Here is a 26,569-nt window from a genome sequence, read left to right as displayed (position 1 = left end):
AGGGGGGAGGCAGGCTGTGGATAAAAGCACAGGGCAGTTATGTAATCACTACTGTATAACCTCTGATGTGCTTTGTCAGGGAAACCGTATTTGTGCTGGTGAGTAGCAAGATTAAATACATTGTAGACCACAATAAGCAAAAATGCAATGATGATACGAAGACCCATATTTAAGTGAACCCGGAAATACTTTAATGCTTAGCGACTCTGCTACATACCTTTGAAAGACTCACTTAAAAACACACACAATTTGAACATTACATGACCAACTAATAAATGTAACTCAGTTTTAGAGGAAAAAGTCTCTCCAAATTTAAAAGCATTTTATAAAAATATTTCAGATATGCAAAAAAATATATATAAACAAAATCAAATAATTAAACCCTACATAACATTTTCCTGCCTAATTCATTATTTAAACCATATGGCTTTAACATCTAGGTCCCCGACTACATACATTAAACTATTTCCAGGTTCATCTGTTTGTGTACATTACTGTGGCTGTTATGTCTCACCTTCATCACAATCACAAGTGTACACAGGAATTTGTTTTGAGGTGTCAGGTTATGTGCAGTGTAAAGAACATTTACATGATCACTGCTTAAGTAATCATTGAAATGTCTCTGAGGAGCAGTGAGACCATTGTATTTGTGACTTCTCAGTCAGAAGTGGTGCACCCTTTCAGAAGGTGTAAATTCCATTGAGACTATGCATTCTTTTGATAAAGCTAGTGTCTGTTGTCTTTCATAAACACAATGAAGACAAAACTTTTAGTTATGTACTTACCATAATGATAGATGTATGCGATCCATCTCGCCTACATTCTAAACTGATGGGCTCGGAGCCGAGAATCGGCTCCGACTCGGCCGGTACACTAGCACAAAGTCTCTGACTGGCTGGGCCAACCCTTATATCCCAGGATGCACTACACCCAAGCCCCCAGATCTTGTTTGCCCACACAAAGTCCCCTTCACATGCACCCAACTCACAGAGATACGTGATCCAGAGAAGAGAATAAGACCTTCAGTGGAAACCCCACAAAGCGTTTCCTCAAAATCCTGCAGGTAGGGGGCCGGAGGGCGGGTATATACGAATGTAGGCGAGATGGATCGCATACATCTATCGTTATGGTAAGTACATAACTAAAAAATGTAAGGCGATCCTATCTCGCCTACATTCTAAACTGATGGGACCGCGTCCCTAGCACCTAGATCCTGGGAGGCTCATTGGAAAACACTCCTGAGCACTGTGGGGCCAAATGACGCCCGTCCTGGACTCCAAGTCTAATTTGTAATGAGCAATAAAAGTGTGTGGAGAAGACCAAGTGGCAGCAGCACAAATTTTATCTACAGACAGTCTGGAGTGGAAAGCTGTTGAAGTTGCCATAGCTCTAGTAGAATGTGCTTTAACTGGAAATGGAAGGGACCTTCCTGTCGATGAATAAATAAAGGATACACAATCCCTGATCCACCTGGCAATAGTGGCCTTAGTGACTGGTTTGCCAATTTTATTATCTGCAAAGGCAACAAATAATTGATCTGATTTCCTGTCCTGCTGCGTTCTATCCAGATAAAGACGTAGTTGTCTATGCACATCCAACTGGTGACATCTGTATTCTGCATCGGTGGAATAGTCAGGAAAGAAGATTGGAAGCTCAATTGATTGCTGAAGAGAAAGAGCAGAAGAAACCTTAGGGAGAAAGGATGGGTTTAATCTCAGGGATACTCTGTCCTTATGGAAAATGAGGTAAGGAGGCTTGGCAGAAAGGGCTTGAAGTTCTGAAACCCTTCTGGCCGAAGTAATAGCTACAAAAAATGCAGTTTTCCATGACAAAAATTTTTTCTCACAAATTGTTGTTGGTTTGAATGGAGGGGATGTCAAAGCAGCAAGGACCACATTCAAATCCCATGGTAAAACTGGCTGTGATATAAGGGGACGAAGCAACCAAGCTCCTTTAAGAAAGGCCTTACACAATTTGTGACTCACGAGAGAAGGGTCAAAGGCAACATGGTAACTGGAAATCGCTGCTAACTGCACTTTCAGCGTAGAAACCACAGAGCCTTGTCTAAGAAGAGAAGCCAAAAAGTCCAGTACTGCTGAAACAGGGGCTGTCAGGGGATCAAGGTTATGCCGCTGAGCCCAGAAGGCAAATCTTTTCCATTTGCTAAAATGAATACTCTTGGTAGAGGGCTTATGTGAAGAGGACAGTATCTGAACCACCTCAGGCGAAAACACATGCTGCCTGACTAAGGTCGGAAGTGGAGCAACCAGGCCGCTAGCTTGAGAGTCTGTAGAGACGGATGGGCCTGCCCCGACTGGTGAGTCAGGAGGTCCGGGACCAGGTCTAGGATCCAGAGACTGTCCACCGCATACTTCCTCAGGAATGGAAACCATACTTGACGGGGCCAGAATGGGGCTATCAAGATCATGAAGCTTCCCAGACGGATAGCCTTCTGAATCAGTCTGGGCAGTAGAGGAAGTGGAGGGAAGGCATAGAGTAGACCGGAGGGCCACTTGTGAACTAGCGCATCCCTGGGTTCTTCCCCTTGGGCAGGAATCGGGGAGAAGTAGTTGTCGCACTTCGCATTCAGCGGACTGGCGAATAGATCGCAGCAAGGCGACCCCCACCGGGCGAAGATCCGATCCGCCACTTGGTTGTTCAGGGACCATTCGTGAGGCATCAGAATGTCCCTGCTCAGCCTGTCTGCTATAACATTGGATTTCCCAGGAATGTGCATTGCCACTAGGAACCTCTGGGAAGCAATCGCCCATTCCCACACTCTCATGGCTTCTCTGCAAAGGGGGTAAGACCTGGTTCCTCCCTGTTTGTTGAGGTACCAAACCACCGACATATTGTCTGAAAGGATTGCGATTGTCCCCAGTGGGAGAGAGCTGTAAAGTGCCTGCAACGCTAGAAGCAATGCTGTCATTTCCAGGACATTGATATGTAAGCGTTGTCTCGTGGTCCTGCCAAGTGCCTTGGACAGTCCTGCCCAGATAATGCCCCCCCCCCATCTGGGAAGCATCCGTGGTGACAGTGGCAATGGGGTAAGGGGGGTGAAAAGGTCTGCCTAGGTTCAGGTTGGAGGAGAGAAGCCACCAGTGGAGATCCCGCCGACAAGTGTCCGTGATTAGAATTGGGTGGGACAACGGGAGTTCCTGAAAGGACCATTGGCTCGAAAGGAGCCACTGTAGAATTCGCATGTGCAGCCTTGCCATCGGAACTAACAAAATAGTGGCTGCCATAGATCCAAAGAGTTGAAGGACTAACCTGGCTGGAGCCTTCCGACGGGGCAATAGGTCCGTGACATGGTTCTGTAAGATCCTTATCCTTTTTGTTGGGAGGTAGTTTCGCATTTCTATGGAGTCTAGCTCTGCGCCTATAAAGGCAACACGCTGTGATGGCAGCAATACAGACTTTTCCCAGTTGAATGTTATGCCTAGCAATTGACCTAATTCGATGGTGGTAGTCACAGCTTGAGTGAGCAGATACTTGGTGGGGGTGGTGAGGAGCCAGTCGTCTAGATACGGAAACACCTGGAATCCAAGACGCCTCAGGTGAGCCGTTACCACTGCCAGGCACTTGGTAAACACCCTGGGGGCTGTAGTGAGACCAAAGGGCAGGGGTCGAAACTGGTAATGACTGGATCCCAGGCGGAAGCGTGAGTGAGTCCTGGACGCTTTGTCTATCTTGATGTGATAATAGGCATCCTTGAGATCGATGGAGCACATCCAAACTCCTTTTTCCAGCAATGGGAAAATGGATTGTAGCGTGACCATCCGGAACTTGGACTTCTTCACGAAGCGGTTGAGACGGCTGAGATCCAGAATAGGTCTCAAGTCCCCTGTTCTTTTTGGCACCAAAAATAATCTTGAGTAAGTTCCTAATCCGGTCTGGCCTTCGGGGACTGGTTGGATGACTCCTTTTTCTAGCAGCTTTAACACTTCTGTAGCTGCTTGAACCCTCTGATTGGGTGGCACGTCCGGGATTTTCCTTGGAGGGGAAGGGGGATGAATAAAGGGTATGGTGTAACCTCCGGCGATGATCCGGAGCACCCACTGATCCTGAGTGATGGACTCCCAGGCTTTCAGGTGCCCCGAAAAAGGACCCCCGACTGGCTCCGGAGACGCACAGTCGGGCCGTCCCTCAGGGACGTTGGAAGGATGAACCGCGAAAGGATTCACGGTCTCCTGTGTTGCGGGGGCCTCTGCCGCCTCTAGGGCGACGCCTTCCAGAGTAATTCCCCCCTCCTCTGCCTCTGGACGGGGGTTCACATTGATGAGCAGGGAAAGACCTTTGCGATTTCTTGAACCACATCTTCCCTCCCCTCTGAGCCTTGGGATAAGGTCTCATGGGAAGCGAAAAACGGGCCCCGACGGCAGACAAGGTCTTGCCCTCCTGCTCGCATCTAGTGAGGGTGTCTTTCACGTTGGGTCCAAAGAGTGAGTACCATCAAAGGGAGCGTCTGTGAATGAAGACTTGAACGCCTCCGCAAAGTGACACAAGCGCATCCAAGCCTGCCTCCTCAGGGCTACGCCCGAACTCGCTGCTCTACCCACCCCCTCGGCCGCATATGAAATGAGCCTCATGGACGAGTTAATGACGGACGACAGGGTCGATAGCTGGGCATTGATAGACTGAGCCAATGCTTCAGGCACATTACCCGAAAGGGTATCTCCCAACTCCTTCACGAGATCCCTTTATAGTCTTGTGAAATGGCACAAATTCAGTGACTGCAAGGTAAAGATCGCTGAAGATAGGGTACACTTCCCGTACCTATCCATGCTCCTAGATTCCTTGTTAGGTGGATGGATAGACATCGAAGCCTCTGCCACGTCCTGTTGAGTGGCAGACGCCACCACCACCATAGCATCTACCGGAACTCCCTTAGTGAGAAACTGCTTATCGGGGGGTGCAGACAAGAATTTATTGGGACGAGTGGGAACAGGCTCCACAGAGTCAGGGTGCTCCCACACCCTTCGACAAATAATGTCCAGTAACTCGTCGAAGGGTGGAGATACCCAGGAGGCGGAGGGCTGGGCTCCGAAGGCCTTAAGGAACACCGACTCTTCCGCGGAAAGGGCTTTGGAAGGCCAGTCGCCTCTCTGTCTCAAGATCTCTAGTATGTCAGAGAACGAGACATCATCAGAGGACGACTTAGGGGACCCTTCCGCATCATCCAGATCGGTGTCTGAGGTGACGGACTCGTGGGTCTCATCAGGCAAGGACTCTGAAGGCCCATCCGAAACTAAGGGACCACACAAGGAGGTATCCTCAGGCCTGGGAGCCCCACTGTCCGAGGACAGGGGTGCACCAGAGGCTCCAGTCGCCGTGCCCAGGGAAGGAGCTACAGATTCTGGAGAAGTGACTAGGGACTTGGCCAGCGCACTCCTCATAGACTCGAAGGTGGGTCCACCAGAGTCTGTAGAAAGACCCCCCTCCGAGGCCCTGACCAGAGTTGGGCCCCCCTCGCTGAAGCACCAAGAGGGAGACTAGGAGCCGAGGTCAGAAGCCCTAATGACTCCCCTTCAGGCCCGACTGAAGAGCCATGAGTACCAGGACTTGTCGAAAGTATTGAGAAGGTTGGAGCAGAGGTAGGTGCTGACGGACTAGCAGCGGGTCTTGGAAACGAACCAACAACTTCCCCAGATTCTGTAAACCCCGGCTCCGACGACCCTAAGGTTGTCGAAGGAGGAAGAGACGGTACAGGCAAGGCTGGCTCCGGAGCCGACGGGGCTGGGGCAGACAGCAATTTGGAAAAGACCGGTGACTGTAGGAGCTTCTGGACAACCCTGTCCAGGTCCGAATCAGAGAGCCTGGATGACTTGGAGGAAATAGAAGGGGTTCGACAAACTGTCTCTATGGGCTCCAATATCACCGTAGGAGTTCGGCTCCAACAATATTGGAGCCGAGGCAGACTCAAGGAACACCAAAGCCTCCCTCGGAGCCGATGAAGTAGGAGCTGACGAAACCGATCCTGGAGCCGACCCTCTCTCTCTCGGCTCTGAAGCCCTAGGAGCCGAGGGAGGAGATCCCAATTTTGAACCCCTTTCCATCGGCTCTGAAGTCAGTGGAACCAAGGAAGGGGAAGCAGAACTTGGTCTCTCATCTCTCGGCTCCGAGGGCAATGGAGCCGAAGATGAAGACATAGATTTTCCTCTTTTAGCCGGCAGATCCGACGGACTGGTCGGAACCGACGACCTTTTCTTCTTACCACGAGGCTCTGAAGACTGAAGAGCCTCTTCAAAAGAAGGCCTGATTAAGCCTTTTAAAATCAGTTTATTTTTTCTCTCTTGGAGGACCCTGGAGGAAAAGGCATGGCAAACACTGCAAGACTCTTGCAAGTGCTTGGCCCCTAAACAGTAAACACAGATGTCATGGCCATCTGTGATAGACATCTTGTACCCACACTTGGTACATTTTTTAAAACCAGAAGGCCTATGCTCTTTTCCAGACATTCTGACCAAAAAACACACACTGAAGGAAGAAAAGGAAGGGAATTGAGCTCTAACTTAAATGCTCTAAAGGTAGGGCTAACGCCCACCAAACACCAGGAATTTACCACAGAAATTTTAACTTTAAGCTAAAACAACCAATACACACTCGGACAACAAGATAGCTATTAAAATAGCTGTTTTGGTTAAATGTTAAGAAAAAGCTCACAAAAAAACCCAAATTTGACTAAAAAAATAGGGTACTTAGCCACAGCCAACTCAAAACCATGTCTTAGCACTAGGAGTGGCAAACGAGATCTGGGGGCTTGGGTGTAGTGCATCCTGGGATATAGGGGTTGGCCCAGCCAATCAGAGACTTTGTGCTAGTGTACCGGCCAAGTCGGAGCCGATCAGTTTAGAATGTAGGCGAGATAGGATCGCCTTACATCCTTTGTTTTTACTGCTTGTTGTTTTATTATTATTATTATAATTTCACAGTCTCACTAGTTCATATGTATTTAGATTCAGTTCACAAAAAGCATGCACGCATTTATTTTTTTAAAGTGCAGATATGCAGTTCTTAAAACTATAAATTGCATCAGAACTAAAACCATTATTTCTTTGTTGCTGAAGGTGATTCTGGATTTCTTGGCAGTTGAACTGTAGTTATTCAACTTGCATAATGTTCACTTGTCTACTTACAGCCCTTATGGTCTTTTGAGTTTGAGACCCCTGGTGTAGAGTTTTTCTGTGATTTATTGTCTTCATACGTTTCTAAGATGCAAGGTTTGATATATCAGATAACATTTAAGGATGTCAGCCTTGAAAATTGTGAAAAATGCTAAATGGTTAAAAATGAAAGCAGTTTTATTAGAGGAAAATGTACTTAAATTCTGAAGACAGTATTGACATAATTTAAAATGTTGTGAATGTTTTATGAAATTAGCTTCCGTGGATATGGATGCAGTGTTTTCCGCTTTATCAAATTGGATGAAAAATTATGATCGTGGAAATTAAATTTTACAATAAACTGTGAAGTACATCATGATGTCCTTTTGTTGCAGCATCCTATACATGAGGGAGATTGCCTGCTAAGCAACCAGATGTCGGCCAGTATACAAAAGTGGCAAGGGTGCATGGTGCATCGCACTTAGGCTGCTATCAGATGCAGGCCATAAAAGCGCTGTACACATGCATCATCCTCAGAGCTTCTTTCTTGCCAGACAGAACTCGTCTTCTGTACATATGGTCTGCTCACTGAAAAGTTTTCAATGTCTCAAATATGTGCCCCATTGGGGAATCCATTTTACATTATTTGGTTGTGTATAGGGTTTAATGTCATCCAAGAAGGGCAAATGCCAATGTGTATGTCAGATTCCACATCAGGACAACCACCAACAGTGCCTTTTCTGTCTTGGGCATACCAGCAACCATAAGGCTTGCCCAGTCTGCCAATCCTTTGTTCCCAAAACCTTAAGAAGTAGGCTGAATTCTCTTTCCATCTATTTAGAAAACCAGTGGTTAAAACTTCTTGCTAAAAGTATGGAGGATTCCTCAGGGCCAGAGACAAAGTCATTAGTGAAGCAGAAGGCCAAGAAAACTAGGCCAGAAGCTTCTGCTGCACCTTTAGTGCCAGATGTGTTTCGAGCAACAGTCACTAGTCCGGAGATGCAATCAGGACCATTGTCCGATCCACAGGCCAAACCCATTAAGGAAGTCGCCTTGGAGTAGGATATCAGCATGTCTTTGGGAGGTACTGCATACATCCAGTATGGACATCCAAGGGGAGCCTAGACTCTTGATTACTGAAGGCCCTAAGGGGATCCTGACCAATTTAGATATGGAGGAAGTAGACTCTGACATAATCGAGTGTAGGCCTATGTCCATCCTACTGTCCCTACATAGAGTTGATATTCCTAGCAAAATTAAGCAAAAGGTTAAACGTTTCTCCACCCTCTGATCCTTAAAAGAATTGGCAGGCTTTCTCAGAGAGCATCTTTAATGCTCTCATGTCCTTTATACCCCCTCCAGGGGTTACTGTTCCTGCCTCTCCCTGTACTGATTCACCTCAAAAGACGGTCAGGGAAGAAACCTCTTCAGATGAGGAACAATCTTCTGATGATGCTCCTGTACCAACCCTGACTAACTTTTCTCCTGTTACTACTTTTCTTTCTAAACTATACCCTCTATTATCTTCCCTTCATAGTCTCACTATTTTATATTATTGCATACAAATTTGCATATATGTAATAACTATGACTATTATAATTAAAAAAAAAAAATAATTTTGTAACGCTTCCTGTTTTTATAATATATGTCACAACTTTTAGAGTAATTGTATAAGTTTTTACTTGGAGCTTTTCTCCCCGGGCCTCTACTGAAAATGGACATGTATCCAGCTAGACTAGCCCGGTCAGCAAATGTAAAATAAAATAAATAAAAATAAATGATGAGTCACTTGGCTACTCATCACTGATCCCCTCCCCACTGAATTATACTTCCCCAGAGGACGGCACCAATAGGGCTGATTCACCAGTAGAGAAAGTTTCCTTTAGTGACACCTTGACTGAGATGCAGGAAAATTTCAAGTGGGAAAGCACTGAAGTGTCTGATGACTCTAATATGACTTACTGCAGGTGGACACCCCCAGTCCCTCAGCTGCCCCTCCATCCTTCCTGCATTCTTTGATGCATTTGCATCTGCAGGCAAAACTCAAGATTCACAGCCTCCAGCACCCAAACCCCCCCCCCAGATTTTATAAGGTACTTGCAGACTGTAAGTTTTTATACAAAGCACTCTGCTGACCAGTCAGTCATCACTGTGGCTTCAGAAAAGCCCTATAGGCTTCTTCCCTCAACCTCCTTGCTTTCTTCTGACAAGGATAGCAGACATTTGGGAAGACTGGGAAAAAGTGTACATGTCTGCTACCCTTGCTTTTAAGGCAATCAACTACAACCCCCATGACAAAATACTCTTTAAAGCTCTTGTACCAATTATCGAAAATCATTTCAGATTTGACTGATTCAGAGACTAAATCTGTGGCTATGTCCTTGTTGGATGCAACCTCTCAGGTCACTCGCCACTCAACAAAATGTAGATATGCTGCAGAGACTTCTGCTAAGGTAGCTGCCTCAGGATCTGTCCTTAGAAAATTTGCATGGTTACTCCAACCCTTACCAGAAGATATCAAAACAAAATTGATGGATGCACCCCTGGACAATTCAGCCCTGTTTGGCCCTACTGCTGCTGACCTATTTAAAGCTTTGCAGGAGAAGGAGATGCAGGGCTTAACACCTCCTGGTATTCCCTGTTCCAGAAGACAAGCCACCTCAAACAAAAATGTCTGGAAAGAGACAACAATCATTTAGGACTCCTCAACAATCCCCACCACAAAAACAGCCCTTTTCAGACAGACCAGAGTCCAGTTGACTTTTTGGACTTCATATCCCCCCCCACCCCTTTCTCTTTGTCTTTCTCTTTCAAGTCCAGCTTTTGTTTAAACATTACTCAGGACTCTTGGATGCTTTCCATCATAACATATACGTACTTCCTGGTTTAGGAGACTCTACCACCTTTCAGGGGCATTCCCCAACCACCCAAAGAATAACTTCCACAGTTTCCACAGATTTTGCAAGACCTGTTGGATCAAGGCACCATTCAGTATGTGCCTATTCATCAAAGAGGCAAGGGTTTTATTCCAGATGTTTCTAGTTCCAAGGAAAGAAGGCCTCCAGCACCTGGGCACCCATCTTAGACCTTTTCTTCCTCAACGCTTACCTGAAAGGACCCACCTTATGGATGCTCACATTACAAAATCTTTTCCCTCTGATCTTACCTCAAGCCTTTATGGCCTCAGTAGACATAAAGGACGCCTACCTTCACATTCCATTTCATCCCAGATACAGGAAATATTTAAGGTTCTCTGTAGCATCTGGACACTTTCAGTTTTCAGCTTTGCCTTTGGTGTTTTTATCGCCCCAAGAGTATTCACAAAAAGTAGCAGTCCAGAGGCACTAGAGCAAAATCTCAGCAACATATTTTCCATCCCTCTTTCACTAGGATTCACTGTAAATTACCAAAAATCTGTTCTTACCCCATCACAGGACATTTTCCTGGAATGCAGGATCCAAATAGACCTCATGAAGGTCTCCCTTCCCATTCAGAAGGCCCAAGAGCTCAGTGCTTTCTTTCAAAATCTTGCATTTCAGCCAGAACCTTTCTCAGAACCCTGGGCATTATGGCATCCACCATCCCTATGCTCCATCTGGCAAAAATGCACATGAGGAAATTGCATTGGTTCCTGAAATTGGTGTGGACACAACATGCACACCCACTGGAGTTTCAAATTCCCCTTCTTCCCTACCTGAAGAGGGGAATAAACCTGGTAGATTCAACAACTCTCTGCCAACCCAGGCCTCCCACTTCATCTTCTTTCATCAGTACAAGAGATGCACACAGATGCCTCAGATACAGGTTGGGTAGCTGCGCTTAAAAATGTTCACAGACAACATGACAGTCCTTTGGTATGTGAACAAACAGGGGAAGGACCAGGTCTTACCTCCTGTGCAGACTAGCCCTGCAAGTGTGGGAGCTGACAGTCAATTTGCAGACACATCTTCAGGTAGTATACATTCCCTCAAGCTTGAATGTATTGGCAGATGCATTGAGCACCTCCAAAACTCAACCCCTATGAATGGATGCTTCACAGGGACATGTTATTAGACATTGCCCACCAATAGGATACCCCACAAGTAGATCTGTTTACCTCCCCATGAACAGACAACCTCTTCAATTTTGTGCCAGAGACCCACACCCTCATGTCTGGAAAGTGGATGCACTCAGCTTTTCGTAGAGAGGGATGTTTCTGTATGCATTCTCTCCCCTACCAATCATTCCAAACGTCCTACTAAAGATTCAGCAGGACAAACCAAAAATCTAGATGTTGACCCCCTTTTGGCCAAGGCAGCATTGGTTTCCTCCATTTAGCCAAGAGCAATCACCACAAGTTACCCCACAGAGTGGAACTACTCACACAACACAAGGGAACCTTCATATACCCTCACCTGTCAGCTGTATAGATGACATTGTGGGTAATATGGCCTTTATTCTTTCAGACACCGTTTTTCAGAAGACGTGCTTAGGGTACTGCAGGAGGCCAGGAAAACCAATACTAGAAAATCTTATTATCCAAATGGAAAAGATTTTCAGTTTGGTGTCTCATGTAACCTGAACCCACTAACATTGGAAGTCCCAATAGTTCTCTCATACCTGTGTGAGTTGCTGGATGCCGGTCTAACTTATTCTTCAGTGAAAGTACACATCAGCTATTTCTGCCTGTCGGCCTCTCTCACCCCCCTTTCATTCCAGATTTGAGGCCATACAATTCCTGAAAGGTGTCCTTCACATGAGACCTCCCAGGAAACCAGCTGCACCCCCTGGGATCTTAACTTTGACTTGGAAAAACTGACCATAGCTCCTCCTGAGCCAGCAGCTTCTGCCTCTCTAAAATACTGCTCCTGGAAAACAATCTTGCTGCTGGCAATCACTTCTGCCAGAAGGGTTTCCTGAACTCCAGGCCCTTATGGTCTCTGCAGCTTTTTTTGGTGTTCCACAAGGACAGGGTATCTCTCTGCACCTATCCCTCCTTTACGCCTAAAGTGGTAAATGAGTTCTCACTCAGCCAAGCTATCCATCTTCCTATCTTCTTCCCTTCACCCCAAAGCTCTGCAGAAAGAGTTCTGCACACTGTTGATGTGCACAGACAGCTTATGTTTTACCTTGACAAAACCAAAATTATTAGGAAATCAGACCAGTTGTTTGTTTTCTTTCACTGTAGAGCCCTAGGGCTTCCTGTCTCTAAAAATATTATTTCCATCTGGATTTCTAAGGCTATCTCTTTCTGCAGTGAGTATCATGGAAAGAGCCTCTCTTCTTCCGTCAAGGCACACACTACCAGACCCATTGCCTCATTGGGCACCTTCTTCAAAGGGTTTGGCAGAAATTCCATTCTGGAGGCAGCTACTTGGTCATCACTCCATACCTTCACCAAGCATTACAAACTGGACATCTCCAAATCCAGGGCAGGACTCACTAGAGTCATTCTTCACAGCTTCCTGAAAAGCTCTTTGTCCCTACTTCCTCCCTCTCCTTTTCATGAGCTTTTGCATTCTCCCTCATGTAAAGAATACTGCAACATCAGAGCAAAAGGACATAATTAGTTGTGTAAAATCTGAGGATGGTGTGTATGTACACCACTTTTATGGTCTATGTCCGATAGCCAACATGCGACATACCACGCACCCTAGGCACTAAAAGTCTTTTGTATACTGGCCGACAATGGATCGCTTGGCAGGCATTCTCCCTCATGCAAAGAATCCCGCAACAGAGAAAAGTACATCTAACGTTATGGTAAGATTTTACAAAACTAATCTATCTTGGCATATAGGATTCTGTTATAAAAGTGCTCAGAAACTGTGAAGTTTTGATTTTAAAATTTGAAGGGCTTTATCAAAAAGATGCCTTTTGTATGTATTCATAGCAGAGCATCATTTTATCTGGCTTTGTTGAACCTCTGCAATTTATTTCCCATTGATTTCCAATATAAGGTATATTTCTGTGCCTACAGTGGCCATGTCTCTTCAGGAAGTAGGTGGCAATATTGATCCTGCTATATGTTTTAGTGGTGTAAGTATTTCAGTATTGGACGGTGGTCATATGACAGAAATGCAATGTTTCTAACGTCTTTGATTGTAATGAGAAAGGATGAGAATTTTTGAATAAAACATTTCAGAAGTATACCAAGACCTTCTGAATGATGCAGGTTTTCAAGAATCTGTGATGAACAGAAGAGTTTTAAATGTTCTTATTTATCAGTTACGTAAACAAAACTCTCCAAGTAATAATAATCACTGCTGCAGTAGCCTAAGCAAATATGGGTTATATTTTGCAAGGATATAACAGCCAGCCAGCTTCTAAATCTTCAGGGCATCTTCCACTTACTCAAACCGTTAGTCATCTTGGGCTGAGTTGACTAAAAAGACAAGTTGGATGGCACAGTGGTGCAGCGGTAGCATTGTCACCTCACAGGAAGAGGTTCTCTGGTGTGATTCTTGGCTGGAGTGTCTTCTGTGTGGAGTCTGCATGTCCTCCCTGCGTTCGTGTGGGTTTTCTCTGGGTACTCCAGTTTCCTCCCACATTACCAAGATGTGCTTCTGGAGCATTTCTCCCTGGGCCGCCGCTGAAAATTGGCTTTGTTCCAAGTCAGAATTTTCCCCGTAAACAAATGTTAAATAAATAAATAGTTTGGGCAGCAACCATTTCACAGCTGTCCTGCAACCAGACAGTACCCTCTTCTAAGGCTTTTCGAGGATCGGCGGTTAGCTCATTTGCTGGACAGATAAGTTCCTTTGGGGGCCTTTCTTTTTTAAAAATTTGTTTGATAACACTTTTCTGTTCAGAAAAGTTATTTTAAAGCTATGTGTTTGCGTTTTAATGGACTGTCAGAAGACTGTATTTTACTTTTAAATGGGAGTGCTCTTTTTTCATGTCAGTTGAAAAGTAAAGCCTTTGTCAGTTTAAAAGTAAAGCCTTAGTCAGTTGTACTACTCTGCTAAATAGTTCATTCCAGTCCTGCTCTTTCTGATAAAAATGGGAAGATTATTATGTATGGAGAAAGTGTATGCTTCTGCAGTTAGGATTTTGAATTGTCAGGCTTGTATGTTAAGATGTGTTCTGACTAACTGTGAAAGTATGAGGAATATTTTGTCTGCAGTTTCTTCTTGTGAGTAAAAATCTACTTTAAATAATTTAGTTTCTTTTATTGAACAATGACTACTCATTGTTTACAGTGTGTGTGACTCAGTTGATACTACTCCCAGGGCTACGGATACTTTTACTTTGTTGAGGAGTTTTGCCTGGCTGCATTCTAAGAACCTCCCAAATGTTAAAAATGAGATTTTAGCTCCTTTGGGTAGAGGTTTAGCTTGTGGCCCCTCAGCAGCACAAATGATCAAAAAGTGTGATGAGAGGAATAAGCTGATAACAGGGAATCTCTTCAGATGTTTCATCCCTCCTTTCTCAAATGTTCTGCATGATTCACTAACCCCTCATCCAGTTTTGGCAAAAAATAAATAAATAAGCAGTCTCAACAACATGCAGGTAAACAGACGTTTAAGAAGACATGGCAAGTGGGTTCCAAAAATAATTTAGGACCCCCCCCCCCCCAAAACCAAGGACAGTCCAACAAGTTAGAATGACTCTATCCCCCCTACCATTCATTTTTTCCTTTAGCAACAAATAGTTTCAGGGAAATGTGTCCTGAAGATCATTCATTAAGGTTACAGAAGGCAGAGAGAGGAAATTTCTTCCTTTCCAGGGCGTAATTTCTCATCCACCGGACCAAACTCTTATTTCCACCTGTCCATCATATGCTGTCCCAGGGAGTGATGGAACCAATTCCTCATTCCCAGATGGTAAAAGTTTTTTATTCAAGTATGGTTTTAATGCCAAAGAAAGAAAATGCTTGGAGATGCATTCTGTATCGTTTTCTTAAACCTATTTGTGGTAGTGCCCAAGTTCAAATTGCTGTCACTTCACAACCAGCTGCCTCTTGTTCCTCATTAAAATTTCCTAGTAACTCTAGATTTGAAAGATGCTCATCACATCCCTATTCATCCAGACTTCTGGCATTTTTTATATTTTTGTGTGTATGGTTTACATTATCAGTTCCCTGCTTTACCCTTTGAACTATCTACAACACCATGTGTTCATAAAGTGTCAAACTTCAATTGTAGCTCATTGTGGGCTACAGGCTAGTCACATTTTTCATTATTAGATGATTTGCTTATCTTTTCAGAGTATCTTTCAAAGTTTATGGAATCTTTCATTTTGGTGAGAGATCTCTTACACAAGCTGAGAAGTCTTATTTTGACTCCTTCACACATTATTGTTTTCCTGGGGTATCATCTAGACACCTAAGTTCAAAGAGCTTTTCTTCCGCAGGAAAAATAGATCTATATCTAGATCTATTTCTAAGGTATTCTAGTCAGACTTGGGTCATTTCAGGGGAATACCTCAAGATTTGGGTCTCATGGCATCTATGAATCTCTTGATACCCCTGACAAGACTCCACATGAGAAAGGTACAATGATATTTGAAGTTTCTTTGCTTTCAGCACCAACATCCTTTATCCTTTCAAAACCCAGTGCTGTGATTTGTCAGAAGGGAAATCATTTGGTGGAGACATCAAATACCCTTAAATCACGGTTTCCCCATCTCCTTCCTTGTTCAAAGCAGTCAGTCACCACAGAAGCTTTGGACTTTGTTTAGGAAGCAGTTTCAGGAGCAATCTGTTCAAGTTGTTGCACACAATAACACAGTCATGTGATACATCACCAAGCAAGGGGGTACCAGGTAGTATCCCCGCTTTACAGACTAGCCATGTTAGCTTAGGATATAGCTTCATAGTACAGGCTTGCCTCTACAGGCATCCTACATTCTATCGGAGCAGATGTGTGGCAGACAGGCTAGGGTTGCCACCTTTTAAGTGGGTCAAAGTGAGGTATGGGGTGTGGCCAGTATGACACTGGCCATACTCTCTACTATGGAATCACCACAGGATTGGGGAAGGAGATGCAGCTATGGGGTACAATGGCTGGCTAGCTGCATAACTGGATGGATGGCTCTGTGACTGGCTGGCTCAGCTGTTAGGAAAAAGTCTGATTTACGTTCATGCAGTGGTAGAAGCGCTAAAAACAAACTGCTGTATAGCCATGATCCTTGTAAGGGTCTTTCTGCCCTAGTCCCCACCACCTTCATGAATTGCAGCCAATTGCTGCACTATTTAAAACACACAGACCTAATAGGGACTAGCTCTACCTGCAGGTCTGGTTGGTGACTTAACTGAATTGTTGTGGAAAAGCCAGAAGTAACTGCGGCTTTTCCACAGCGATTCAGTGCAATCAAAAAGTGGGACTTTTCAAGTCCCACTGCTTTGCACAGTGGGCAACAGGATAGGATAGCTCAATCCAGAAGTGTCCCACTGATAGTGGGACGGGTGGAAACCCTAAGACAAGCTGAGCAGAAATTCATCAAGTAGACCTATTTACCTCCTCTCTGAGCAATCAACTGGCAAGATTCTGTTCTAGGAGTCCATGCAAAAAGGCCTGGAACACAGAAGCCTTTTCTTTTCCTTACTCAGGAATGTCCCTGTATGCCTTTCCCACCCTTTCCACTGATATCCAGAGTACTTCTAAAGATTCAAAAGGAATCCGCAAGATCATTTTGATGACTCCCTTCTTGGCTCATGCAGTAGTGGTTCTTCCTTTTTTTGGGAATGGCCAGTGGCAATTATCACATGCCTCCTCATAGACTGCATCTACTCACAAGCTCAAGGGTGTCTGATACACCCTAACCCCAATTTTCTTCATTTGACTGCTTGATCATAATTCCCTTTAGGCACTTGTTTGTTGAGGACTTACAGTGGGTACTAATGGAGGTAAGAAAACATGCTACTAGAAAATCTTATATTAGCAAAAGGAAAAGTTTTTTTAGTTGGTCAACAACATAACCCAGACCCATTCAGAGTTAATTGTTCTCTGGTTGTACAATATTTGTGGGAGTTACTATCCTCTGGCCTTTCTTACTCTTCCATCAAGATTCATCATCCATTTCGGCATATTTGCCTACATATCCTCCTGTTTCTATGCATTCTCATGTTACAATGTTTTTGAAGGGGGTTTTGCATAAGAGGCCTAGAAAAAAAGTGGTGACCCTGCCTTGGTATCTTAATTTGTGTTAGAGAAGCTAAAACTTTCTCCATTTGTACCAGCTAACTTAAGGTTGTTAACATGGAAAGCAGTTTTACTGATTGCTGTGACCACTGCAAGAACAATATGAGTTACAAGCTTTTATGGTGAGTCAGTCCTACTTGATTTTCCACAGGGGCAGGTCGTCTTTGAGATCTAATCCTTTTATGCCTAAGGTGGTATGAGAGTTTACTTTAAGCCAAACTATCCAGCTCCTCGTTTTCTTTCCTGAACTAAAACTTGAGGGAGAAGAGATGCTCCATATCTTGGATGTCCACAGACAACGCTGGTACTATCTGGACAGAACCAAGTTTTCCAGGTATTCAGATCAATTACTCATTTCTTGTGAAGGGAAGAAGGGACAACCTGTGTCAAAGCAGACAATTTCCAAATGGTTTTCTAAGGCTATTACTATTTGTTATACTCACACAACAAAACTATTCCCAGCAGAGTCAAGGCTCACTCTACCAGGGCATTGGCTTCATGTATAACTTTTTGGAAAGAGATGGATTCTAGAAGTATTCTAGAAGCAGCAGCTTTGTCCTCTGTGCATACTTTTTCAAAGCAGTATAAGCTTGATATTTTCTAGGTCTAGATCAACCTTTGTTAGGACCTTTCTCTTGGAGCCCTTGGACTCTTCTCCTTTCACACCTCAAAATTTGTAAACTATGGTAATCTGCCGACACTGTTGAGGCTACTGCAACAATGATCAATATGAACAACGTGGAACAGTTGTTTAAGTAACCTTACCATAACATTAGATGTTTGAATGATCATTGCTTTAGTAACGTCTCCCTGCATCCACCCCCCTTGTTTCTTAGGTGTGATGTTGTTGCTGAGGTGTGGACTTTTTTGTTGTTTCTAGAATTACCCTTTCAGGGCTCAGCCTTCCTCTCTGTTGGCATGAAATCTCTGAAGGGTTTTACACCCAAACCTGTCTTTAGTCAGCTCAGCTCAAGCTAATTAACATCTTGGGCATGTAAAAGATGCTCTAGGGCTTTGAGAAGCTGGACCACTATTATATCCTTCTTGTATGGCTTAGGCTACTGCAGCACTGAGTGAACTTCTGTTATGGTAAGTTTATATGTACAGCTATACTTTCTTTTCAATAAGTGAATTGATTGTAGTATTTCTTGATGTGCTGTTGCATATAAACAAGGAGTTGCTACTCTTGTCCTTATACTGTACTTTTTGAAAGCCCTTACTCTTTACTTAAGGTATATGTATTTGAACTGTCGTTAATGTCTCTTCATTTACAAGTTCGTCCATAAGATCACAGCAGGACAGGTACAGGGGATACATTTACCTAACACCAGTGAGCATAGAAACAAGAACAGTTGCCGCAGGATTGCATTACAGTAGTGAGTCGATTATCCGAATGTCAATTATCTGAAACGTCAATTCACAGCCTTCCAAAGTGTTTGGGTAGGAAAAATCATAAAGTCTAATAAGTAAAGTCTGAATATGTAAACATTATACATAATTCACTTGTGTGTGTGTTTTGAGCTTGTAGCCCACTCATGTGTGAAAAGTATTCTTTATTGTCACTATTCCCTGTGTGCAGAAAAAACAAGATTTTAGTTTTTTTATCCAATTTAATGTATGTTTGATTATCCCAACTATCCTAGGACCCAATTAGTTTGGATAGTTAACTCTCTACTATACAACCATTAATATAAAAAATCAAATGCAGAATAAAAAATGTAAGCCTTCTTACTGTAGTGACTTTTAGTACTTAATGGCAAGATGTGTGGAATGATAGTATAATTAAATAATACGCTGAAAATATTCAGAGACTCTGAATCCAACATGTTTAGTAGAACTCTGCTTTATGTGGTCTGTACAGTGTTTTCAGGGTTTTTGGATTTTTCCCTGAATTCTGTTTACATAAATATTTTATCACTAATTTTTGAACAGTAAAATTGTTTTAATAACTAACTCTCAGTAGTTGGGTTTATTCATAATACCACAACTACTTCAAAGATGGTATTAGCTTTACTGTTGTGATGTTCCTCAGAATTTGCATTAGATGAATAGTTTGTCAGCTTTTTTCTGTGTGGTCAGCCCAAATTAAGCAGGTAGAAAGTCATGTGTTTTAATCTTCTTCAGAATAATTTTTGGGTTTCACAATACTTTGTTTACAAATAGTTTATTACTGATATCTCAGTGAGTGTATAGATAACCTAGTATAGTGCCAGTTATATTGCATCTTGACAAGCTATATTAGTGCATACTATGTTCCTTTTTGTGAAGAACAATTTTTTGTTTATCTTTTTAGCACCCCTCAAATGACCATCAGCCATTCCCAAAGTCCTTTCCTTGTCTGCAGGTCCCGCCTTAGCCTCTCCTGGCCTTACCCAGACCCTTGTCTGGGGCTGATGAAGAGATTGCGAACTCTGGGGCATTGTCATACTACTGTTAGGACTCTTTTCTTCATAATTCCCTGCCCTACACAAACCCGGTAACTCTCTTGAGAAGTGGAATTATACAGTGGGTGACCGTGTTGAACTGTGTTTGCTTCACTTCCACAAGCAGTTGACGTTAATGGGACACCTTGCCAGCCCTTAGACAGCACTGCACCATTGTTTTCCCAGTCTGCATCAAGGAGATCAAACCACCTGAGTGTGACCAGAGTGAGCATAATCCCCCGCCATGATGGGCACTTCCCTGCTTGTACTATCAAACACCCGAAACGCTATTTAAAATTAGGTCATCTGAACCATGCAGTATCCCTCTATGCCATCTGCGCAGGTTTGATGAAGAGTTTTTAAATACGGATTCACTTCATATTTGTGTCTTGAGGTTTTTGAAATAGTGTTCAGCAACAGCTACTAAAAATGGTTGATATGCACTGTTAAGTACTGTGATTTAGTAGTACTGGGTCTGGTCTTCAATTAAATTAAGGAACTACATAAATAAAGCTTATTATCCTCTATCGACAGTGCAGATTCCCTTTGAAAGCAGTACCTAATATACCATTAGAAACACAAGTATACAGTGTTGCTTTCAGACTAAATTCAAAGTGTATGATTTTTTTCAGAATTTCCAGCACCTGAGCATTCTGTCATCAGAGTCTTGAAAATTCTACGAAATACAATTCTGAGAATTCAGACTAAAGGCAAGTACTTAGAGTTGTTAGTGATCAGCTTCAGCTTGGGCTGCTTCAGCTTTTGGGTGGTGGAATGCCTTACACAACACTTGGGTAGCTGTGTGGATAGTATGACGCTTCTCATCACCCATCCAGAAAGGACAGCAGGCAGTTTCTCAGAAGTTTCTTTCCCAAAATTATAACAGTATGGAACCAGCTAACACCGATGTTATCTGTTTCAGCACACATTACTGCAGGTATAGCATGGCATTGCTCCTCTGAGTTTGCTTGCACGTTTGTTTCAAAAGGTGGTGGGAAGAATGTGGTGGTATCTTGATAGCAGTGTGTTGATATTTGCATTTTCTGGCTTTCTCTATAGCTTGGGGCTGTAAAAACTTTTTTGTGTGTAGTTTTCATAGTGTGAAATGAACACTGAAGGTATGCATTAGAATAGTTTTGGTATGCTGTATATGAGTGTATGTATTTATATTGTGTTTGTGTGCATATGTTTGCATGTTTGTATCATATATATATATATATATGTATGATATAGATATATAGCTAGATAAATGCATACACACGCTGTGTGTTTTTCTCTGGCATGTCATCCTTTGCACTAGAAGAACCTAGTTGATGGAAATCTCCTAACTCCTACACCTAATCATAGTACCTCCACTGTGGCACTGCCCTTATGCCCTTCATTCATACTGTTGATGAAGCCAGGGACAAAAACCTTCTAATATCATGTCTCTTCCTCGACTTTTCTAAAGCTTTTGATACTGTCTGTCATTCTAAGGTAATTGCCAAACTAACTTAACCCCCCCCCACTATTCACTTGTTCTCTAGCTAGCTATCAGACAGACTCCATTCTGTTAGATAGAGATACTTTTCCATTAACGGGGCAACAGAAACAAGTTACTTTTCCGTTAAGGGGCAACAAGTTTTTTGGCCATGGTTTTAATGTTGTCTTCATTGTCGGAGTGTTATTCATTGTGTGAGATGTCAGTACTGCTTACCCAATGGTAAAGTACCCAAAAACTCACGTTACAGGACATTTTCTGTACAGCGCAGTAATGCCTTTTTATTTCGACAAGGCTTAGATATGCCTTGAAACTGAGGCCACTATGGGGCTGAGGCTCTCAAATTGTTTTATGACTGTAAGATGTTCTTCATCTCACATTGCTGCAGTCCTTACACTTGGGTAGTCCGCTGTCCTCGGTCGGCCCGAATATCAAAGTATAAGGCTGACGTCGGTCAGGGCGCATTTGACTGACATCAGGACATCAGGGTACAAATGCGCATGACCGACGTCATATCCTCAGTCTTTTTTGCCGCATGGTCCGATGCAGAAGCAGCATTGTAAGTGCGGTTGGCGTTCTGAGATTTTTCGATTTGAAGTTTCAGACCCGAGTTCAAAGTTGGCTAAGTACCCGTTGGGGAATATTTTAGTTTTTCTTGCCTCAGTCATTTACGGATGTCAGAAAAAGTCAATAATTGCATTTCTTGTGGGAAACAGATACCGCATAGAGATTATCATACTGTGTATTCCTTGCTTAGGGCCTGAGCACGACGTTGTTGGCTGTCGCTCTTGTGCTAGATTTAATAAGCACTATAAAGAGAAGGTTGGATTGTGCAAGGTTAGTCTTTGGGAAGCGGTGCAACTATAAAATGCCGTCGGATGCTCCGGCGCCCGCTTCTTCAAAGAAGTGCAAGGACAAGGCAGTTAAGCCTAGGCTAGAAGAACCATCTGTACCGACGCCGGTTCTTTAGAGGTGTCAGTGGCTGTGGCTCCACCGGAGGTTTCTTTGTGTCCCAGGGTGAGACCTTATTATTGCAAGATGTGGCCTCTCAGGAGACAAGTCAGGCTGAGGGGCTTCTCAGGTTACTATTCTCCTCCCTGCCTAAGGTGGCTAGGCCCTCTACTTCTGTTTCAAGACTTCTCCCAGGGCAGGCCAGGTTTGGCTTCAGTTGGTGTTACCCTAGCTCTTCAGGTACTGTGCCCAGGAAGCATATGCTTAAAATGGCAGAAGATTTGATTACTTTGATTAGGGTTCTATGCCCCTCCTGATAAGAGACCTAGGGTAGAGCCTGAGCTGGGGGTTTGAGCAGGCTTCAGATGTTTCAGAGTCTTGACTGAAGACTTGCAGGAGTACTCTCCTTATTCTGATTCTGATGTGGATGATTCTACTCCTTCTGCTACTCCTCCTGAGGATTTTTCTTTTTCAGAAACTCTTCATTCCATGAGGGAGCATTTTAAATGGAAGGTCAGGACTTCTCTGATTCCAGGAAAAGGCTTAGGGAATTCTGTTTTACCCCAGCATAGGCCTTTGGCTATACCTCCTGTTTTGGATGTAGTGGAAGATGTTTTTACAGAGGCTTCTCTTAATCCTGATTCTTTGCCTCCTGCTCCTGTTAAGCGGATAGGTATTTACAGGGTGCCTGGCTCATAAGTATCTTTTAAGAGTCCTAGGGCAGACCCAGAAACTGTTAGCCAGGGGCCTAAAGGTGTTAAGGCTTCTGTTGTTAAGAATCCGGTTCCTGCAGACAAGGAGGCTAGGGCCTTGGATAGATGGGGAAAGAAAGTTTATACTTCTTCCACTCTTGCTATGTGGGCTCTGAATTGCCAGTTTCACATGTTGAAATACCAAAACTATCTCCTTTCTCAATTGAAGTCTAAGGTTGATGCTCTGGCAGTAGGTATTGATTGTAAAGAGTTGCAAGATTTAGTACATGTTTCTGAACAGGTGGGTAAGCATTCTTTGCAATGTGGTTTTGATGCTGTACAGGCCTCGCCTAGGGTGGCTGCCACTGGGTCAGTTCTTCGTAGGCACGCCTGGCTGAGGGATCAGAATTTGTCTGAACATGTTAAAACAAGGATTTTAGATGCTCCTTTACAATCTGATGTGTTGTTTGGTCCTCCTGTTGAGACAGTGGTAGAAGCGCTAAAAACAAACTGCTGTATAGCCATGATCCTTGTAAGGGTCTTTCTGCCCTAGTCCCCACCACCTTCATGAATTGCAGCCAATTGCTGCACTATTTAAAACACACAGACCTAATAGGGACTAGCTCTACCTGCAGGTCTGGTTGGTGACTTAACTGAATTGTTGTGGAAAAGCCAGAAGTAACTGCGGCTTTTCCACAGCGATTCAGTGCAATCAAAAAGTGGGACTTTTCAAGTCCCACTGCTTTGCACAGTGGGCAACAGGATAGGATAGCTCAATCCAGAAGTGTCCCACTGATAGTGGGACGGGTGGAAACCCTAAGACAAGCTGAGCAGAAATTCATCAAGTAGACCTATTTACCTCCTCTCTGAGCAATCAACTGGCAAGATTCTGTTCTAGGAGTCCATGCAAAAAGGCCTGGAACACAGAAGCCTTTTCTTTTCCTTAATCAGGAATGTCCCTGTATGCCTTTCCCACCCTTTCCACTGATATCCAGAGTACTTCTAAAGATTCAAAAGGAATCCGCAAGATCATTTTGATGACTCCCTTCTTGGCTCATGCAGTAGTGGTTCTTCCTTTTTTTGGGAATGGCCAGTGGCAATTATCACATGCCTCCTCATAGACTGCATCTACTCACAAGCTCAAGGGTGTCTGATACACCCTAACCCCAATTTTCTTCATTTGACTGCTTGATCATAATTCCCTTTAGGCACTTGTTTGTTGAGGACTTACAGTGGGTACTAATGGAGGTAAGAAAACATGCTACTAGAAAATCTTATATCAGCAAAAGGAAAAGTTTTTTTAGTTGGTCAACAACATAACCCAGACCCATTCAGAGTTAATTGTTCTCTGGTTGTACAATATTTGTGGGAGTTACTATCCTCTGGCCTTTCTTACTCTTCCATCAAGATTCATCATCCATTTCGACATATTTGCCTACAGATCCTCCTGTTTCTATGCATTCTCATGTTACAATGTTTTTGAAGGGGGTTTTGCATAAGAGGCCTAGAAAAAAAGTGGTGACCCTGCCTTGGTATCTTAATTTGTGTTAGAGAAGCTAAAACTTTCTCCATTTGTACCAGCTAACTTAAGGTTGTTAACATGGAAAGCAGTTTTACTGATTGCTGTGACCACTGCAAGAACAATATGAGTTACAAGCTTTTATGGTGAGTCAGTCCTACTTGATTTTCCACAGGGGCAGGTCGTCTTTGAGATCTAATCCTTTTATGCCTAAGGTGGTATGAGAGTTTACTTTAAGCCAAACTATCCAGCTCCTCGTTTTCTTTCCTGAACTAAAACTTGAGGGAGAAGAGATGCTCCATATCTTGGATGTCCACAGACAACGCTGGTACTATCTGGACAGAACCAAGTCTTCCAGGTCTTCAGATCAATTACTCATTTCTTGTGAAGGGAAGAAGGGACAACCTGTGTCAAAGCAGACAATTTCCAAATGGTTTTCTAAGGCTATTACTATTTGTTATACTCACACAACAAAACTATTCCCAGCAGAGTCAAGGCTCACTCTACCAGGGCATTGGCTTCATGTATAACTTTTTGGAAAGAGATGGATTCTAGAAGTATTCTAGAAGCAGCAGCTTTGTCCTCTGTGCATACTTTTTCAAAGCAGTATAAGCTTGATCTTTTCTAGGTCTAGATCAACCTTTGTTAGGACCTTTCTCTTGGAGCCCTTGGACTCTTCTCCTTTCACACCTCAAAATTTGTAAACTACGGTAATCTGCCGACACTGTTGAGGCTACTGCAACAATGATCAATATGAACAACGTGGAACAGTTGTTTAAGTAACCTTACCATAACATTAGATGTTTGAATGATCATTGCTTTAGTAACGTCTCCCTGCATCCACCCCCCTTGTTTCTTAGGTGTGATGTTGTTGCTGAGGTGTGGACTTTTTTGTTGTTTCTAGAATTACCCTTTCAGGGCTCAGCCTTCCTCTCTGTTGGCATGAAATCTCTGAAGGGTTTTACACCCAAACCTGTCTTTAGTCAGCTCAGCTCAAGCTAATTAACATCTTGGGCATGTAAAAGATGCTCTAGGGCTTTGAGAAGCTGGACCACTATTATATCCTTCTTGTATGGCTTAGGCTACTGCAGCACTGAGTGAACTTCTGTTATGGTAAGTTTATTTGTACAGCTATACTTTCTTTTCAATAAGTGAATTGATTGTAGTATTTCTTGATGTGCTGTTGCATATAAACAAGGAGTTGCTACTCTTGTCCTTATACTGTACTTTTTGAAAGCCCTTACTCTTTACTTAAGGTATATGTATTTGAACTGTCGTTAATGTCTCTTCATTTACAAGTTCGTCCATAAGATCACAGCAGGACAGGTACAGGGGATACATTTACCCAACACCAGTGAGCATAGAAACAAGAACAGTTGCTGCAGGATTGCATTACAGTAGTGAGTCGATTATCCGAATGTCAATTATCTGAAACGTCAATTCACAGCCTTCCAAAGTGTTTGGGTAGGAAAAATCATAAAGTCTAATAAGTAAAGTCTGAATATGTAAACATTATACATAATTCACTTGTGTGTGTGTTTTGAGCTTGTAGCCCACTCATGTGTGAAAAGTATTCTTTATTGCCACTATTCCCTGTGTGCAGAAAAAACAAGATTTTAGTTTTTTTATCCAGTTTAATGTATGTTTGATTATCCCAACTATCCTAGGACCCAATTAGTTTGGATAGTTAACTCTCTACTATACAACCATTAATATAAAAAATCAAATGCAGTATAAAAAATGTTAGCCTTCTTACTGTAGTGACTTTTAGTACTTAATGGCAAGATGTGTGGAATGATAGTATAATTAAATAATACGCTGAAAATATTCAGAGACTCTGAATCCAACATGTTTAGTAGAACTCTGCTTTATGTGGTCTGTACAGTGTTTTCAGGGTTTTTGGATTTTTCCCTGAATTCTGTTTACATAAATATTTTATCACTAATTTTTGAACAGTAAAATTGTTTTAATAACTAACTCTCAGTAGTTGGGTTTATTCATAATACCACAACTACTTCAAAGATGGTATTAGCTTTACTGTTGTGATGTTCCTCAGAATTTGCATTAGATGAATAGTTTGTCAGCTTTTTTCTGTGTGGTCCGCCCAAATTAAGCAGGTAGAAAGTCATGTGTTTTAATCTTCTTCAGAATAATTTTTTGGGTTTCACAATACTTTGTTTACAAATAGTTTATTACTGATATCTCAGTGAGTGTATAGATAACCTAGTATAGTGCCAGTTATATTGCATCTTGACAAGCTATATTAGTGCATACTATGTT

The 26,569-nt window shown here is 43.1% G+C and overlaps 1 protein-coding gene across 1 annotated transcript in view; it reads left to right on the top strand.

The window, feature by feature from the left end:
- Positions 1-26,569, top strand: part of LOC122802423 (phosphatidylinositol 3,4,5-trisphosphate 3-phosphatase TPTE2-like) — a 1,666,738-nt gene that overhangs the window by 1,378,575 nt on the left and 261,594 nt on the right. The gene's annotated exons all lie outside the window — the stretch shown is intronic.

Source organism: Protopterus annectens, chromosome 5.part0 (genome assembly GCF_019279795.1).
Source record: "Protopterus annectens isolate FY-2018-M chromosome 5.part0, PAN1.0, whole genome shotgun sequence".
In the NCBI taxonomy this organism is placed as follows: domain Eukaryota; kingdom Metazoa; phylum Chordata; order Ceratodontiformes; family Protopteridae; genus Protopterus; species Protopterus annectens.
This window is presented reverse-complemented; position numbering and strand designations above follow the sequence as displayed.